This window comes from Mus musculus, chromosome 6 (genome assembly GCF_000001635.26).
Source record: "Mus musculus strain C57BL/6J chromosome 6, GRCm38.p6 C57BL/6J".
Lineage (NCBI taxonomy): Eukaryota > Metazoa > Chordata > Mammalia > Rodentia > Muridae > Mus > Mus musculus.
Window position 1 is genome coordinate 140084523 of NC_000072.6, and position 20303 is coordinate 140104825.

The window sequence follows — 20303 nt, forward strand, 5'->3', positions numbered from 1 at the left end:
CAACAAAATCAGAAATGAAAAGGGAGACATAACAATGGAAACTGAGGAAATCCAAAAAATCATCAGATCCTACTAAAAAAGGCTATACTCAACAAAACTGGAAAATCTGAATGAAATGGACAATTTTCTATACAGATACCAGGTATCAAAGTTAAATCAGGATCAGATAAATGACCTAAACAGTCCCATAAGTCCTAAAGAAATAGAAGCAGTCATTAAAAGTCTCCCAACCAAAAAAAGCCCAGGACCAGATGGGTTTAGTGCAGAGTTCTATCAGACTTTCAAAGAAAACCTAATACCAATACTCTTCAAATTATTCCACAAAATAGAAACAGAAGGAACACTACTCAATTCGTTTTATGAAGCCACAATTACTCTGATAACTAAACCACACAAAGAACCAAGAAAGAGAACTTCAGACCAATTTCCCTTATGAATATCTATGCAAAAATACTCAATAAAATTCTTGCAAACCGAATCCAAGGACACATCAAAATGATCATCCATCATGATCAAGTAGGCTTCATTCCAGGGATGCAGGGATGGTTCATTTCATGGAAATCCTTCAACGTAATCCATTATATAAACAAACTCAAAAACAAAAACCACATGATCACCTCATTAGATGCTGAGAAAGCATTTGACAAAATCCAACACCCATTCATGATAACAGTCTTGGAAAGATCAAGAATTCAAGGCCTATACCTAAACATAGTAAAAGCAATATATAGCAAACCAGTAGACAACATAAAACTAAATGGAGAGAAACTTGAAGCAATCCCACTAAAATCAGGGACTAGACAAGGCTGTCCACTCTCTCTCTCTCTACCTGTTCAATATATTACTCAAAGTCCTAGTCAGAGCAATCAGACAACAACAGGAGGTCAAAGGGATACAAATTGGAAAGGAAAAAGCCAATATATCACTATTTGTAGATGATATGATAGTGTACTTAAGTAACCCAAAATATTCCACCAGAGAACTCCTAAACCTGATAAACAACTTCAGCAAAGTGGCCGGATATAAAATTAATTCGAACAAATCAGTAGCCTTCCTCTACTCAAAGGATAAACAGGTTGAGAAAGAAATTAAGGAAAAAACACCTTTCACAATAGTCACAAATAATATAAAATATGTTGGTGTGACTCTACCTAAGCAAGTGAAAAATCTGTATGATAAGAACTTCAAGTCTCTGAAAAAAGAAATCAAAGAAGATCTCAGAAGATGGAAAGATCTCCCGTGATCATGGATGGGCAGGATTAACATAGGAAAAATGTCCATCTCGCCAAAAGCAATCTACAAATTCAATGCAATCCCCAACAAAATTCCAAATCAGTTCTTCATAGAGTTAGAAAGAGCAATTCCCAAATTCATCTGGAAAAAAGAAAAAAAAAAACAGGATAGAAAAAAACTATACTCAACAATAAAAGAACTTCTAGGGGAATCACCATCCCTGGCCTCAAGCTGTACTACAGAGCAATCGTAATTAAAAACAAAACAAACAAACAAACAAAAAAAAACCATGGTATTGATACAGTGACAGGCAGGTAGATCAATGGAAGAGAAGTGAAGACCCAGAAATGAACCTATACACCTATAGTCACTTGATCTTTGACAAAGGAGCTAAAATCATCCAATGGAAAAAAGACAGCATTTTCAACAAATGGTGCTGGTTCAACTGGCAGTCTGCTTGTAGAAGAATGCAAATCGATGTATTCTTATCTCCTTGTACAAAGCTGAAGTCCAAGTGGATCAAGAACCTCCACAAAAAAACAGATACACTGAAACTAATACAAAGAAAGTGGGGATGAGCCTCAAGCACATGGGCACAGGGGGAAATTTCCTGAACAGAACACCAATAGTTTATGCTCTAAGATCAAGAATTAACTAATGGGACCTCATAAAATGGCAAATCTTCTGTAAGGCAAAGGACACTGTCAATAAAACAAAATGGCAACCAACAGATTGGAAAAAGATCTTTACCAACCCTACATCCGATAGAGTGCTAATATTCAATATATACAAAGGATTCAAGAACTTAGACTCCAGAGAACCAAATAACCCTATTAAAAAATGAGGTACAGAGCTTAAAGAAAGAATTCTCAACTGAGGAATACTGAACAGCGAGAGGCACCTAAAAACATGTTCAACATCCTTAATCATCAGGGAAATGCAAATCAAAACAACCCTGAGATTCCACCTCACACCAGTCAGAATGGCTAAGATCAAAAACTCAGGTGACAACAGATGCTGGTGAGGATGTGGAGAAAGAGGAACACTCCTCCATTGTTGGTGGGATTGCAAGATGGTACAAGCACTCTGGAAATCAGTCTGGCAGTTCCTCAGAAAACTAAACATAGTACTTCCTGAAGACCCAGCAACACCACTCCTGGGCATATACCCAGAAGATATTCCAACATATAACAAGGACACATGCTCCACTATATTCATAGCACCCTTATTTATAATATTCAGAAGCTGGAAAGACCCCAGATGTCCTTCAACAGAGGAATGGATACAGAAAATGTGGGAAAATGTGATACATTTACACAATGGAGTACTACTCAGCTATTAAAAACAATGAATTTATGAAATTCTTAGGCAAATGGATGGAACTAGAAAATATCATCCTGAGTGAGGTAACCCAATCACAAAAGAACACACATGGTATGCACTCACTGATAAGTGGATATTAGCCCAGAAACTTGGAATACCCAAGATACAATTCACAAACCACATGAAACTCAAGAAGAAAGAAGACCAAAGTGTGGATACTTCAATCTTTCTTAGAAGGGGAAACAAAATACCCATAGAAGGAGTTACAGAGACAGAGTCTGGAGCAGAGACTGAAGGAAAGACCATCCAGAGACTGCCCCACCTGGGGATCCATCCCATATACAATCACCAAACCCAGACACTTTTGTGGATGCCAACAAGTGCTTACTGACAGAAGCAGTCTCCAGAGGGGCTCTACCAGTGCCTGACAAATACAGAGGTGGATCCTTGCAGCCAACTAATGGACTGAGCACAGGATCCCCAGTGAAGGAGCTAGAGAAAGGACTCAAGGAGATGAAGAGGTTAGCAGCCCCCTAGGAGGAACAACAATATGAACTAACCAGTACCCCCAGAGCTCCCAGGGCCTAAACCACCAACCAAAGAGTACACATGGTGGGACTTATGGCTCCAGCTGCATATGTAGCAGAGGATGGCCTAGTTGGTCATCAATGGGAGGAGAGGCCCTTGGTCCTGTGAAGGCTCTATGCCCCAAGGTAGGGGAATGCCAGGGCCAGGAAGTGGGAGTGAGTGGATTGGTGAGAAGAGGGGGAGGGTGGGGATAGGGGGTTTTTGGAGGGGAAACTAGGAAAGAAGACAACATTTGCAATATAAATAAATATCTAATTTAAAAAAAAAATTAGAACCAGCCTGTCTGACCAGCTCAGCTACCACTCAGGCCTAGATCCTGGGCTTTGAGTTGACCCACGTCAAAATCTACATCATTTGTGAACTGTTGGGGCTCATGAAAGGGCCAGTCCTGCTGATCAAAGCGGCAGGATCTCCATGATACAGCTCAACAACAGGAGAGCCTGGAGGAGGTCCGATCAGGATCCAATGTTGATGGAGTCACAGAAGCCAGAAACCTGAACCAGACCAATGAACATTTGGAAGTGAAGGTGTGTGGACAGAGGGATAGACTGTGGGACACACTGTGACAACTTCCACAATGAGAATTGGTAGAAGATTCCCATGTCAAACTCTGACACATATATGCACATGCGCATGTACACGCTTACACTAACACACACACACACACACACACAATTTATCACTTTAAAATTGCATACATTTAGTGTGTGCAATGTGACTTTACAGGTGTAGGCTACTCTGCAAACTCAATGTATTTTTTCCAATTTCAGATATTTTAAATTTTTCACTCAGCAGTGTTTTAGAGTTTTCTGTGTATTTTTTTTGCAAATTTCTTGATAACCTTGTCCCTAAGAATTTTATGACTTTCGGTGTTACCGTGAATTACGGTTTTTATTTCACTCTCCAGTTGTTTTTGCTAGCATGTAGACATGTCAGCCTGATAAACTCGAGCTTTGCTCAATTTACTTCCCAGCTCTCTCGGTCCCTCTAGGCACTGCTTAGGATTTTCTATGTTAAAAACAAAGTCATCTGAGAGTAAATAACTTTGGTTCTTTCCCACCTTGGCCCTTCTGCTGCCTTGCCTTATTGCTCTGCGGATCCTTCCAGTGCAGTGCAGAGTGTAAATAACTGAGCAGATATCCCCGCCTTGCCCCTGGCCCTATTAGGGAGGAACCCAGCCCTTCCCAGTTACACATGATGTTCACTGTGACTGTCCTTACCCAGTTAATGAGACAGATCGCCGCTTTGCCCTAGAACACTTATCATCCCGAAGCCAAACATGGCCCGAATTGCCTTGCTTCTATTGTCACTCTGAGCTCACGTGGCACGTTCATATCAGCAGCAGGAGACACTGGTGTTTGATATTCAGATATGTCGTGCCCTATGACAGCATGCTCACATTTGTATTTGACTCTGCTGCCAGGAGTACCACGCCGGAACAATAGGGTTCTCCCCTCTGGTCTCTGCTTAAATTTCATCATATGATTGAGAGGCCTTTTCTGGCCACCTTAAAGAAAAAGAAACACCATACACACACACACACACACACACACACACACACACACACACACACACTTAATTGTTCTTTGCTCCTTTCTCCTGCCTATCTTTTCTTCTTTTTCTTATCATCTCTCTAATATAGCATACACATCTTTGGATCTTTTTAAAGCTTTTATTATTTATTTATGTATTTATCCTTCCTCCTCTCTCTCTCTCTCTCTCTCTCTCTCTCTCTCTCTCTCTCTCTCTCTCTCTCTCTGTGTGTGTGTGTGTGTGTGTGTGTGTGTGTGTGTGTGTGTGTGTGTACACATGTGTGCCAGAAGCTAGAAAAGTATGTTCTGAAACCAGTTGCAGGTGGTTGTGTACCACCCAACATCTGAACTCAAGTCCTCTGGGAGATCAAGAAGTGCTTTTTACTGCTGAGCCATCTCTCCAGCTCCCTTTGTTCAATGTTCAAATGTTCTGCAAGCATCTAAGATCCTCGAAGGCGTATGCTTTAGAAATGTTAGGTGACTTACATCATACTGTAACCTGCTTAAAATTCTAGTCCAAAGAGCTGTGTTTGGCAATTAAAATATGAGATAAAACCTTATTTGGGGATATAATTACCATGGCATGATCGTCAAGACTGAACCCAAGGAAGATATCTTGAAAGGCATTTTCTCTAATAGTTCAAGAAATACTGCCCTGAACATTGTCAACCCTAGATCTTTTTCTAGTACGCCAATGACAATGATTTATTTTAACTCAAGCATAGCAGGTTGATAAGCTTCTATTAAAGATGTTTGCTTTCAGGGCAGGGAAGGTGGCTGGGTTGTTAACGTGTCTGCCATGCATGCATGAGGACCTGAGACTGGATGCCTAGCACTTATGTACACAGCTGGATATGACAAGGTGGGATGGCTCCCACCTGTAGTCCTAGCACGGTGGAAGTGGGTCCCAGGGACTTACTGGCCTGCCCTCTATCCAAATGGGTGAGCTCGATGCTCACTAAAAACTGTCTCAAAAAATAAGGTAGAGTGTGATAGACACCTGAAATTGACCTCTGGCTTCCACACCTGCCCATATCGTCACATGTGACTATACACACACACACACACTACAAATAAATAAAGAAAAACTTGAAAGAAATGTCATGTAGTATTATAATGGTCCTGGTTTGCTAGATGACTTATAAGCATTGTGTCTGGGGTATAGAAACTGACAAGGTGCTATATTCTAGATCTTAATGCACTCCAAGGACTGTGTGCAGTACTAGGCCCTCAGTGCTGGTAGCACTGGTAGGAGCTTTGTGGTGCAGGCAGGCTGGGTTCTGGGAGTATGTCTAGCAGGGAACTGAGAGTCCTGACACCTTTTTCTCTGCCTTTGCTTCCTAGCCACCATGAGATGAGCAGTTTTCTTGCCTTCAGCATGTGACTTCACCATGACATCCTGTCTCACCGTAGGCTACAGAGTCAAGTGACCACGAACTGAAACATTTGTTTACTTCAGACGTTGTGTGTGTCTAAGGGACAGAAAGAGAATTGTCTGATATATATGAAGTCCTGGACTCTTGGAAATAGGAGAAGTAATATCAGGCTTAGAAGGATATGTGCATATTAAAGTGGAACCTGACTATTGTGGAAGCACAGCAGAAGGAAGGGGTGGTGGTTTGAATAAGATGCCTCCCATAGTTTCTGGCATTTGGATACTTGGTGCCCAGTTGATAACACTGTTTGGAGGGGCTTATTACGGCCTTGCTGGAGGAAGTATGTCACTGGAGGTAGGCTTCGAGAGGTTAAAGACTCAAACTATTTCAAGTTGGCTTTTCTATATGTGTTCTACCATTCAAGATGTGAGCCCTCAGCTCTGTGATCCTGACACTATGTCTTCATTCTGCCACCAGGGACTCTACCCCTGTGGGACCATAAGCCTGCATAAACTTGGTCTTCTACGAGGTTCCTTGGTCGTAGTGTATCACAGCAATAGGAAAGTAACTACAATAGAAGTCATGAGGGTTAACACCACACCCATCCTTGCAGAAGGAACCTCCATCTTAGAGACAGGATCTTCACTGTTCCAGAAAAAAATATAAATTTATTGTGGAAATAAATGCATGAAGTGTTCTTACACTGATAGAATTAAGTGCTGAATGCAAGCTACTACCACTTTCTGATTATTTCAGTGATATGCAGAAGAGATTAACTAGCCAGAAAATTAAAGTGGCCTTTTCTTTTGATAAAGCTGCCCCTTTTTCTTTCTCTTAAAAAAAAAAGATAATTTATAGACTCATACTGTCCAATTCATAGCTTGAGAGTCAATGTCTGCCACAATATCACGTGCAGCAAAATGGGATATCCTGGACAGAACCTTAGAAAACATAACATCTCATTTCATTCGAAACATGCCAACTTAGAGTAAATCTTGTGATATGCTGCCAGAGTGCAGTATCATTTAGCTGAGAGGATTGAGTCAGCCAGCCAGAGCCAGGCTGACTCCATGACAGGCAGCAAACTGGCAGTCTGGGAGACTAGGCCTGCGTTTCTGTTTCCCAGAATTGGAAAAGAAAATAAATCAATTCCAGGAAAAACTATCCCTCACGGGCAGCCAATCAGGAAGATGCCCCACCACCTAACCTAAGCCCTGAGCCAACCTCATGGCACCCAATCAGAAGCTGTAGAAGCTGCCCCACCGCCTAGCTTAAGCCAACTCTAGTTAGCTAGTATAAGTTCCCCCAAACCTTCCAGAGCCCTAACCAATCACAAGGGCACCCATACCCCTGCAGATAGAGCCACCAATTAAGGGAAAGAAAGACAAAGTCACCCACTCCTACCCTTTCAGGCTTTAGATTGACCCTGCAAGATCCACACCTCTGTCTTACATCCCTATGTATGGTGGACCCCTGCACGCACGTTCTCTGCAGAATAAATGCTCTTTGCTGTTGCACACTGTTTGAGTCTGGGGTATCATTCTCCAGGAATCACAGAATCACAGACTCCTACAAAATAAATTGAAATTATTAGCACTGTCCATTAGAGAGTGGTTACCTACACACAAATCCATGGTTACACTTCTAATACTAGTTGTTATATGGATTAAGTCCCAGTTATTTTAAAGACCTTTCTTCAGACCAGACTTAATCAATGCCCATGTTAAAAGGATATTACATATTCTCACTCGAAACTGTATAAATAAGCCAGGCAGGGTCATTCACACCTGTGGCCCCTGCATTCGGGAGGTGGGTACAGAAAAGTAGTGAGTTTTAAGACAGCCTAAGCTATACGTGAGAATCTGTTTCAAAACAAACAATTCCTTTTTTGCACAGTCATTTGCTAATTGACTTTGATTGGCAGCCCGTAAAGCTGGATTTAATTTTTTTCAATGGACATGGTACATTATCCCTCAGAAAATATTGTGGGTTTTGTCTCATATATGGATGACATCGATCAAATACATCAAAAATCATGACTGTTCACTTCCAAGAAGATGTAACGTGTTCACTGGAAACTGCGTTGTGCACTACTCAATCAGTTGTGTTACTTTTGCAATCAGATTAGGAAATATCGGTGTTTAATTAGCTGTGTGGAATTTAATATATGTCTTGATGATCAGAGCATCCAGTCCTAGACTGATAATAACAGTGGCTTATACCACCCTCATCCCACAGAGATTTATTTAGAAAACAAAAAAACAAAAAAAAAGGGTATCTACTTACACACCTGTAAGCAGTAGACACAGGCTTATAATGGAAACGATCCTGAGGGGGTCATTTCCAGCATCCCTTCAGGAGTAGGGGAGTTTGGGGAAACTGAAACCTCAGCCCATCTTACACCATCCTCAGGCCTACCTCACACCATCACAGATGATCTCAGCCCTACACTCCAATTTTAATACAAAATTCCAATGTTAGTCACTTACAGGCATGGTTTCCTTTTCTAATGCCATAACAAAATACCCTAACAACAGAAACTTAGGGAGATGGAACCATTCTAACTCATAGTTCGAAGCACAGTCTATTAAGGCAGGGAAAACAAGGCAGTAGGAGCCCTAGGTAGCTGGTCACATCACATTCAAAGTAAAGAAGCAGAAAGCAATTAGTGAATAAGATGCTAATTCTCAGCTCACTTTCTCCATCATAGATCTCAAGATGCTTCCTGCTCAGGGAATGGTCTCGCTCACAGTGGGCAGGTGTTCCTACCCAGTTAAACAGCAATCAAGATAACCGCCCACAATCGTGTCCAGAGGCCAGTCTCCAGGTACTTCTAGACTTTATCATGTGGGCAGCACTCATCATCCACAAGAGTAACTCATGTATGACTGAAGAGCCATCTGGTGTGAATTTTATTTAACAGAAATCATCCCCAAGAGGAATGAAAGCAAAGCCAGAAAGAACTTTTATACATGAAACTAGCTACCTTGATAACAAAAAGGGAAATATAACTTATATATACACATTTATATTCTGCAAAATCTAGGGCTGCTGACAGAATTCGGCGGTAGAGTGCTTGCCTAGAGTGTACAAAAGCTGTGTGGTTAAATTCTCAGCACCAGGTAAAATCAAGTTTAAGGCAGTCATGGTGGTGCACACCTTTAGTCTTAGCACTTGGGAGGCAGAAGCAGGTGCATCTCTGTGAGTTCCAGGCTAGCCAGGGCTGTTACACAGAGAGACCTTGTCTCAAAAAAAAGAAAAAGGAAGAGAGAAAGACAGAGAGAGGAAGAGGAAGAGGAAGAGGAAGAGGAAGAGGAAGAGGAAGAGGAAGAGGGAGAGGAAGAGGAAGGAAGGAAGGAAGGAAGAGAGACAGAGAGAGAGAAAATTAAGAATAATTAAGAATTAAGTTCAAGGTAACAAGGCAAGCCTGGGCACCATAAAACCTTGTCACACATACATACATACATACATACATACATACACACACACACACACACACACACACACACACACACACACTTCTTTAGCTGGAAAACTAATGCTTATACAGCAGGTAGACACTATTTCTCCAAACTCAGAATATTACTTTCCATCATAGTAAATCACTGGTTTCTGTGTTTATTCCTGTGCATGATCCATCTATGTTTACCTCATTCTACAACGAATCAAAGCACAGCACTTTATATAATCACACAATGCGAAGGTGTTGGGTATCCTATTCTTGACCAAATAATCAAAGACATTAAGTTCAATTTTTCCCCCTAAATCTTGGGACTGAAAGAAAGCCCTGGTCTTCACCTGTGAAGGGCAGCATGGTCTATGTGATCTCTAGTCAGTTACAGAAAATGAACTGACTTTATTTTAAAAGGCTATTAACGGATTAATTCCATCTTCAGCAAGGCTTTGGTGATTCTTATTTCTCTAAGTCTACTTTCACTCGTCCTTCAGATTTTACTGCTTTATCTTTTGTGCATGGCTGGGGTCCACATTGCCAGTCCTTATCACCTAAATTGATGGACACGAGTTAGACTATAGGGATAACCGAAAAGCAGCAAGCCCGGAGAGTGCTGTGTAAGTCCCTTCACTCTTAATGTGCAACCATTTTAGCTAGTGCTCGAGAAAATCCTCTAAACCAATTATGTTATAAGCATCCGACAATTTGGATACCTGATACAGAGTCAGAATCCTAATTTAACCTCATCTGGTGTTTCTACGATGACTAAAGAGCTCGAAATTAATCTAAAAATTTACACCCATTATTCATACCCAGTTGGTGTTCTCGTTGTGATGCGGGAGAGAACATGATTAATTCGTGTGAAGCACCAAGGTCAAGTTTATTTTGGAAACAACACCCCATAGCATTAAGTTTATATTCAGTGACAGGTTAGACAGTGTCCGTGCTCATACTGGGATAATATGTAGAACCAATGGGAGCCATGCAACAATAACAAAAAAAGGTCACCGCTTGGTGACATTTCAAATACTGTATGAAAGAAAAAAAGATTGTACATTAGTTTTTAGCATATTTTAAGAGCTCAGTAATTTCTCTCTGTGTTAGTAGACTGATCTGTGGGGGGAAATACACTGTCACTTCCACTTCTAATCTCTCTCTATTTTCAAATAACCTTAGCATAACACAGCTTTAGCTCATTAACTATAGATATCCATCACTTTTCAAATTAGATATGCTTCATTGAATTTGGCCGCTGTGTGAATTAATACAGACTAAAGCTGGTATTTTTTTTTCACTGACCTCTCAAATATAATAGAAAAGTGATAACATTGAAAAGTTCCCTCCAGAAACTTTGGGCACAAGAGGGGTAAGAGAGGAAGAGTGGAGCCACAAGAGGGTCCCTTGGGGTAGAACCCTGCGCGGCTCTGGCTGTCATCAGTTTGAGAGTGAGCTGCAGGACTGATGGTCTGCTCCAGTTAGGAAAGTGACCAGGTGACGGGTGAAGCCTGGGCTAGAGGCAGTGTCCTGACGTCAGAACGCTCAGCCTCCACTCCAGGCCTGTTTCGCTCTGTATATGAAATGTCCCAGGCTGCATGTGTTTAAACACCGCCCCCTACCACCGCAGTTGCTGGAGCTATTTTGAGAGACTGACGAACTTCCAGTAGGTAGATAGAGGCTTACTGGTGGAAACAGGTCACCTTGAACATTGTGCCCCAGACCATGTCCTCAGCACAGCTAGGCGAGGAAGTAAGGAATCCAGGAGCAGGCTCCTGCCAGCATGGAGTCTGGGCCATGACAGGCTGTATCCCCTGACCCTATGAGCCAAGATAAGCCCTCTGTCCCTTAAACTTCCTCTTGTCAGACTTTCCAGTGTAGCAGTGAGAAAAAGTCCTACTGAGAAGCCCTCTCAAAACTCGCCCACTAGACAGGCAAGTGCACAACTCTAAAATGTTCAGCCCCGGAAGTCAGGCGACCTCATGCCCTGTTTTCTACAACAAAACAGAACTGACTTGAGTCATTTGGCTGCAAAATGTGGCCTGTAGCGCAGAGAGGTTATTTATAGACTTAATTAATGCCAGTTTGGGTGAATATTCATATTTCTATGCCAAGCTATGAATCTATTTGGACCCTAGAGAAACTTAGTAATTTGATTAAATTGCACATCTGTAAAAAATATGAGTAAAAAAAAGTTTAGGATCTATAAAGACTCAAATCTGATGTCTATTTAGAAACTAATAAACCAGGAGACATGGGTCATGCCTGGAATGTCAGCACACAGTAAACTGAGACACGATAATCGCTGCAAGCTCAAGGCCAGCCTAGACTACAACGTGAAACCCAAACACTTACCTGTACCTGTAGCTCAGTTGTAGAGAGACCAGCATAAATGAAGCCTTGGGTTCAATTCCCAGCACGAGCCTGCAGAGGCAGCGTTGATGAGGTAGAGGCAGGGAAACAGAAGTTCAATGCGATTCTCAACTCCACAGCAAGTGTGAAGCAGCCCGGGATGCGTGAGACCCTACCTCAAAGCAAACAATAACAAATTATGTCAATTGATTAATTTAAGATGAGGGAAAGGACAGCCCTGATTGGAAGATACTTGTATTCAAATTATCTTTATGTATGAGGTAGAGGTTTGTGGCAGTAGGGGTTGGGGAAGTCGGGGTCAGGGAAATGTATGAAATCGGAGCCATGAGCAGGGCCTGGCAAGAAGGATGCCACTACCTTGGACGAAGCAAAACTAAACTAAAACCCTTCCATTGCAAGATGTTGTGATAATGATGTTGTCTTTATAACACAGATAATAACCAAGAGAAACGTAACCTCCAGGGAATGGGAGAGGACATTTGAAACCCCAAGAGTCTAATTCAGTGTCCTTACATATTAAATGAAGTATTAAAAACAAGAGAGTTTGTTCAGATAGCTCAAGATTTGAATGTCTGAAATATTTACACATCTGGCCAAGTACATTTTTATCTTCTAGGAAACTACATTTTCTCTGCTGGGAGACCATGAGGAATTTGAATTTTATGTACACTTTCAGTCTTCCGCTACTTATGACTGCTCAGCAGGAGCCATGCTGAGCGTCTGGGTGGATGAGCCTTAATCAAAGAAGCCTTCGACTGTGTGGTGCGAGCAGTGCAGAGACGGACTTGACTGTCTTCCTCTGCTGTGGCACTTGACATTTGGTATGACTGGGGAGGACGCGGGTTTTCTTGGAGAGGAATTACTGAGAAGAGGATGGTAGTTTTAATTGTTACCAAGAATCAGGGAGGAAAAGCAACTCTAATTAAGCTCGGAATATGCTTTACAAATACCCTACTTTTTCCGCTTGAATCTTCTTTTATTTTCAATATTTAGCTCATTCTAATTAGAAAACTCCTTCTCCTGTTCTCGTATTTATATCAATTTGCTCATTCCCTTTTAGATTTGTGCTTCCTTCTGCTATATTCTCATGCTAAAAAAGTCCTCACAGGGAGCCCTTTGTTGCAGTTGGTGTGCTTGCTCCTTTGGATTTTATTTGTACCCGCCGTCTGCATGCACTTTTCTTCAAACCATGGGATATACTTGATAACGTGTGTGCACGTTATCTTCTGATAAGAGCACGCATCTGCCCGTAGAACAGTATACTGTCAGACAGCAAGCGAATCAAACCTTAGGAGGTGATTGCTTGAATTACAAAAGACATTCTTAAGTGATTCCCTTGGTCACTTCAAGCGTTTATTTACTCGACACCTGGACCTCTTTTAAGGAAAATGGTTAAGGTAGGCACTGAGAAATAAAGGTCACTCCTCAGAGAAATGTCCCCCAGGACAATCTGGGTAGTTGTTGGGAAAATGTCATTACACAGCCATTAGTGTTCACCTCGTCATTTAGACAAAACAGAACATCCTGGAAAGAGATAGCAGGGGCCAGGGCATTGTAATTGATAAATGCTCCACTAGCTACAGGTATAAAATAAGCCTGCTATTTCTGATTAATTAAACAGCATCTACTAAAATACAGTTTAATTGTTACCAAGAATCAGGGAAAAAAGCAACCTTAATTAAACTCGGTGGGTGACAAAAATATTAAAAACCGAAACAATAATTAAAAGGGCAGGGGACTAGGAAGGGGACTCCGCAGACAGAAGTTCAGCAGAGTGGGGGAGAAGTGACTGGATAAACAGCTGAACGTGACCACGATGCACACGTACACATGCCATGCTTGAACTGTCAAAGAATCTTCAAGGATTAAGAACAACCACCCAAAGAGCTATGCAGCAGCTTAGTCATGGCTGGAGAGATGGCTCAGCAGGACAGAAACCTTCCTACACAATCATGAGAACTAGAGGTCCGTTCTCAGCACCAGCATAACAAGCTCTTGGCAGCCCGCATGCACCTGTAACCACTCCCAGGCTTGCTGGCTTGCAGCTCAGCCAGTAAACATAAGGGGCAAGTTCAGTGCGAGACCCTGCCTCAAAGGAATAGAAATAATGACATGCATAAGAATACCCAACACCCTCTTTTAGCCTTTATACACGCACAATTCTCTCTCTCTCTCTCTCTCTCTCTCTCTCTCTCTCCCTCCCTCTCTCTCACACACACACACACACAGAGAGAGACAAGCACACAACACAGGCAAATAAATATTTTTAAAACTCTATAGAATACTACAGTGTGTTTTTATACATCAAATTAAAAAGGTTTCTTATTTTTAAAAAACAAATTTTTTTTATTAGTGTGTGTATACATGTGTGTGTTTGTGTGTCTGATTATGTATATGTGTTTGATTGTGTGTATGTGTGAGTGTGTGTGTGAGTGTGTGAGTGTGTGTGTGAGTGTGTGTGTGTGAGTGAGTGTGTGTGTGTGAGTGAGTGTGTGAGTATGTGAGTGTGTGTGTGTGTGTGTGAGTGTGTGTGTGAGTGTGTGAGTGTGTGTGAGTGTGTGTGAGTGTGTGTGTGAGTGTGTGTGTGAGTGTGTGTGTGAGTGTGTGTGTGTGTGTGTGTGAGTGTGTGTGTGTGTGAGTGTGTGTGTGAATGTGTGTGTGAGTGTGTGTGTGTGAGTGTGTGTGTGAGTGTGTGTGTGAGTGTGTGTGTGTGAGTGTGTGTGTGAGTGTGTGTGAGTGTGTGTGTGTGAGTGTGTGTGAATGTGTGTGTGAGTGTGTGTGTGAGTGTGTGTGAGTGTGTGTGTGTGAGTGTGTGTGAGTGTGTGTGTGTGAGTGTATACCATGACACAGTGTTCTTGTGGATGTAAGAGGACAACTCTGGGGAATCTGCTCTCTCTTTCCACAATGTGAGTTCAGAGAATTTGAACTCAGTTTGTCAGGTAAGTGCCTTTACCTGCTGAGCCATCTTGCCAAACATGGTAGTTTCTTCAGTACTTCTAATAATCCAAATTACCCCAAGATCTACTGAAATAATTGTCATAGATTATTGCTCCACAAAGTGAGTAATAATCATGATAGACTTTTATAATGTACCGTTTATCTCAAAGAACCAAGGTCTCATAATAAAAAATGAATTCACTTTATCCCAGAAATGAACATATTTGCTAAACACATGTCGCACATGAACATATTACGTTGTGAATGTGAGGGAAGGAGATGTTTCTGCCATGGGTCCACCTGTCTTTCATGTCTCTGATCGGCTTTCAGGGTAACTGTGTACGTTCTTAGAATAGGGCTGAGTTGGAGCTGTGGTTGGGGGCAGAACCATGGAGAGTGGATGACGCTCAGCAGACGCTCAGCAGAAAGGACACTCATGCAGCGCTGCATGGACCTACTGAGCTGAGAAAAGACCACTCCGAGTCATACATCAACTTTTAATCCAGCCTCAATGCACTGTTATCACTTCTCAGAGCTTAGAAGCACTTTTAGCAAGACAAAGATCAGACTCATGGCTACCTTAGTTCCATCCACATTTAGGTTTTACTAAGCAGAGACTTAAGCTGCTATGGGTCATTCATTAGGTCCGAGGAACCTCAACACTACGGAGAAATTTCTAGATAGAGCAGAAGCAGAAGGCGTGCCTGGGACCATGTTGGTGCACCCCATAGAAATGATGAAAGAGAAATATTAATAGGTGATAGTGTAAGAAATCTAACTGAGAACATGGGTCCTTTTATTGAGTTTTATTTCAGAAGCCAGAATCATCAGTCACTCTCCAAGTCTCTGGTAGACTGTTTCCCTACCCTGAAACTCTGGATACCAGCCTGCTGAGTATGGAAAGTTTGCATAAGGAACTCATGCCTAGCAATAAGCATAGAACAGATGTCCCTCTCTGTGTTTCTGTTAGACAGAATGCTACAGTCAGGAGAATTAGAATTGATTGGGTCAGTCACAACAAATGAGAATTTCATCCAAATTAACTATTCAAAAATCCCCAGTGTCGCCATGATAACGGCAGTCTGCATAAATGTCAAATTTATGAAGTCCACAAGATGATGCTGGAGTCCTTTGGGGACAGCACCTACTAATGTTTAAATCTCAAGTCATCAAAGTGGCTGCCATCTACACAGAGGAAGACATAGCGATGTGAATCCTATGCAAAGCTCTGGGTGGGTAAGAATGCTTTAGCAGTCACTGAGAGTCCATTCTATCTAGGCAGCAGAGATGTGTGGTGTTGCTTATCTGTTTCCACTGCAATGATATGAAACCATTTACCCCCAAACCTACAGCTAAACAGGACATTTATTTAGCAGGCACGTCTGTGGGTTAGCAGTTTGGACTGAACGACTTGGTAGCCTGGGTCCTAATTGAGCTCACTCATGAGTCTGGCAGTAACTACAAGTCAGCAGACCTTGGATGGCCTTGGCTGGACCCAGTGCAACGCAGAATTGCATCTCCTCTGCAGCAAACCCACATTGCTCACTGCAAAGTCAGAGCAATAAAGGCAACAGAACCCAGGCACGCATCTTCAAGTCTCTGTTTACATGGAATGTGCCAACCTCCCATTGCTCATAATCAAGTCTGATATTGCCTGGGCTGTCTAGTGTGTCCCTTAAGGCAGTCCTACCAGCAGACTTCAGAGGTGGTGAGGTGGACTCTGCCTCATTAGCCAGAGAAGACACAAAGTAAAATGCCTGGAGTGGCCAGTTATCTGTTATGTCTCCATTGAGAACCATCCACAAACGTTTACTATGAAACAACTGCCACCTAACTGACTTCCTGTCAGGATGAAGATTCTACAAGGAACACTCCTGCTAAGGCATCTATCTCCAACATTCTTTCACAGTGGTTGGCAGTTAGTTGGTTTCCTATCAGCTGGGCCATATATGAATACACTTACTCAAGATGTCCCTTGATAAAAGATGACAAACACCGAGGCATAATCAGTTGCTTTACTTAATGATTGCAATGAGTTCCATGGGCCAGAGTGAGTCATGTGGTAAAAAACAAATAAGCAAAAAACCTCACAGAACAAGCCCACGACCAGTGTTGGAGAAGACTGTGCTACCATGGATACAGGAATAGGTAATTGCTAGTAACTGTTAGTTTACCAGATTACAAATGATGAGCAACTTAGGAGCTCAGTCTAAGGCATTATCAATGTGATGACTATACCACAGAAGAGATGTTAGGAAAGGAACGTACAGAGTCTCTGGCATTGTTATGACGACATTTCTTATAGTATTTCAGTAAACAGTAATAAAAAATTTACACTCAAGCAACTTTGTTCTAGGTTGTAGAAATGGCTCAAAAGTAAAGCGTGTATATTGTCCTTGCTAAGGACCCAAGTTTAATTCCCAACACCCGGCTTGAGCAATTTATAACTGCCTGCAGCTTCAGTTCCAGGAAGTCTACTGTTCTCTTCTGACCTCCACAGGCACCGTGCTCACATACACAAACCCGTACACAGACACACACATGCACTTAAATCTAAACAAATAAATACATGTGGGGATCCCTTCACATGTCATGTTGGCAGGGAACCAATCAGGTGAGGTAAGAACGAAACTCTTATTTCTGAGCCTAATTTAGTGAGTCCTCACTGGTTCAAACATCTAGAGTCTGACACAAGGCAGTTTATTTTAGCCATATTTAAGCACAGCCCAATTTCAAAAAGAAACAGTTTTCTGATGATAATTAACCCAGTCCTGTATGTACAACAAAGCTTAAGACATGTTTATATTGAAACTACAAAGTTCATATGGCCTCTTCCAGGAAGATGGGTACCATTGACCTAGAAACAGTGCTCAAGATTGATGGTCTAGGGAGAATGACTAAGGTAAACATATGTCTGGATCAGCCTGGCCCTGAGATAACGCAGAAGTCAGTTAGGCTGTTTAACGTCCAAGTGACGTGTCTCATAAGAATGGTTTAATGAACTTCGGAGCAACGCTCAAGACTGGGGGAAAGGGTTTGGGAGAAACAAAACACAAATTCTGGGGGGATACGGGTGAAGCCTGGCTCTCAGCTAGCAAAGCTTCACAGGGCTTTAAACTACATCTTTTCCCAGCATTCCAAGGGTAAGACTGGTAAGTACCTTCTTCCTTTGAAGGATGCCTGTATACCTAAATTTTCCTGTCTTCTCCAGTGCTTATACGTAGGCACAAGGACCTCTGGCCCTCTACAAATGCAACATTTAAAAAGAAGAGTTTTGGTGGGATTTTATTATAAAATATGATTTTCTTTCCCTTCAATGAATATAGTTTTCAATACTGACAACATAAAGGATTTGGAGTGGTCTTAGTTAATCCAGTTAGAGGTAAGTCTTTAGCTGCAGAAGATGTTTTTGAACCCTAATTCATACAGAGTTGGACTTTCAACATCTTCATCTTCTATACATTATATAGTGATAAGTTTGTTTAAATATATAAAACAACCAGCATTTGCGGTCATTTTTTTAAAAAGATATGTACAACCACACAGCTCTGAAAACTAGTGTCTTCATGAAAACAGAAGGAAAAACAGTAACCAAATATCTTCAAGGAAGGCCCCAGATTTCACCATCATCTGGTTACAGCGCAGACAGATTTGCCAAAGTCAAGTCTGAAAGAGGATCTATCTGCTCAACCATGTGGATTGTCTGGGCAAAGACACCTGGCCTAACTGGGGCCGAAGACTCTTCCCATCCTAGGAGACCGGATTCTGAGAATGGGAAAGTCCAAACAGGGTGACTGACTGTTAGTGCTAAAGCAGATGGCCCATGTCACTCCCTAACGTTTCTGACGCCTGCCACCTCCCTGCCTCTTTTACACTGTCTTGGATTTCATAAAGCATTTACAAATTTTATGTACTCTCCTCTCTTTCCCCTTTGCAAACCACTTAGAACCATCAGATACATAGCCAAATGACACAGCAGCCACTGAGCACACCCTTCAGCACTGAGACACTCACTTCTCTTGAGAAGGCAAGCCTCCCAAACTACCCTAGGTGAAGAGAGCTATCTCATCCTCTCCCTGGGGCATCCTGGGCTGTATTGCTGTTTCTAAAAAAAGACCCAGGCCAACTATTTGGTGGTAAATTGATCTATGAACTCTTGACCTCTCAAACATGTAGCCACATTAACCAGCCAGAATCTGTGCATATTTCAAGCATGGGTCGACTTCTCTCCCTGGCAGCCCTCAGACAGTCCCACTCTACAAAGACTTAGAGAGTATCTGGTTCCCTGGCACAGTCCCCTCTTAATGCTCCCTGTGTTGAGATGCATTATAAAGAACAGCATTATATATATATATATATATATATATATATATATATATATATATATAGGAAGGAGCTACAACTGTGGGATCTATGACTGTGGTTATAACTGTCCCAGCCACTGTGGGATCTATGGCTGTGGTTATAACTGTCCCAGCAACTGTGGGATCTATGGGTGTGGTTATAAACGTCCCAGCAACTGTGGGATCTATGGCTGTGGTTATAACTGTCCCAGCAACTGTGGGATCTATTGATGTGATTATAACCGTCCCAGCAGAAGTGACGCTACTCTATGCCTTTTCTTTCAGCTATGAGACTGTAGACATGATGGAGTCCACGAAGTTGGAGTTTTCCCTCAGAAAGTTCATGGTAGCAGTTAGGAAAGGTTTAAGTACTGACAGCCAGAGGATAAACTTGTGTTCCAAAGAGATTTTACAATGGTTCTGACACTTTACAACATAGACATGAAGAATCAATAATCAGGACCACATTTGACAGGGACTGGTTTCCCTTCATTTCAACCTATCTCTCACAATCAGTATCCTGAAGACTTAGCTTGGAGCCACTAGACCTCCACACTTGACCATCTTCCCAAGGGAGCCACCATGATGGAGTCTCTTCTCTGCTTTTCATTACAACTGTGCAATTGGTGCATTGAGGACAGGTGGGTGTGCCTTGCTCGTCAGGATTTGCCCAGCCTAGGCGTGTGAGCTGAAGGTTGCGATCGATTCATCACAAGCTGCACCACAAAAAGCTAGCAGGCTGATGGAGCAGCCGAGCCATCGCTGAGGGCACAACTGAGGAAGCTGCTAGAAGACTCCAGATAGGACTGAGGGAGGGCACAGCAGCTGCCCTGAAGCAATCACTACATTCATGGCTGAGTCCCCATAGAAATACAAGACCCTAAAGCACGGCAGCACACATAGCTCTGTCTACCATCACTACCACAGATCACATGGAGAATGTGTGTGCACCCTCCCTACCAGGTCCGACCCTGCTAGGATAAATGACCTGATCTGAAGAGGGTGAGTGTTTCTACCAAGCAACCCAGACTCCACGTCCCAAGGGACAGGCACCAAGGAAATTGTTTCCCACACCATGGAGTAACTAACTCTGAGCTTTATGGGGAAGCAGCTGTTCTATATATGTTTAGATAGGAAGAGTACATCTACA

The 20303-nt window shown here is 42.2% G+C and overlaps 1 long non-coding RNA gene across 1 annotated transcript; it reads right to left on the reverse strand.

The window, feature by feature from the left end:
* Positions 1-7590: 7590 nt before the first annotated feature.
* Positions 7591-16675, reverse strand: Gm30056. The gene is made up of 3 exons (XR_001785445.1): positions 16501-16675; positions 11856-12028; positions 7591-7621 (listed from the first exon to the last, which is right to left on the reverse strand). It is a non-coding gene; the product is annotated as a predicted gene, 30056 (long non-coding RNA).
* Positions 16676-20303: the final 3628 nt, after the last annotated feature.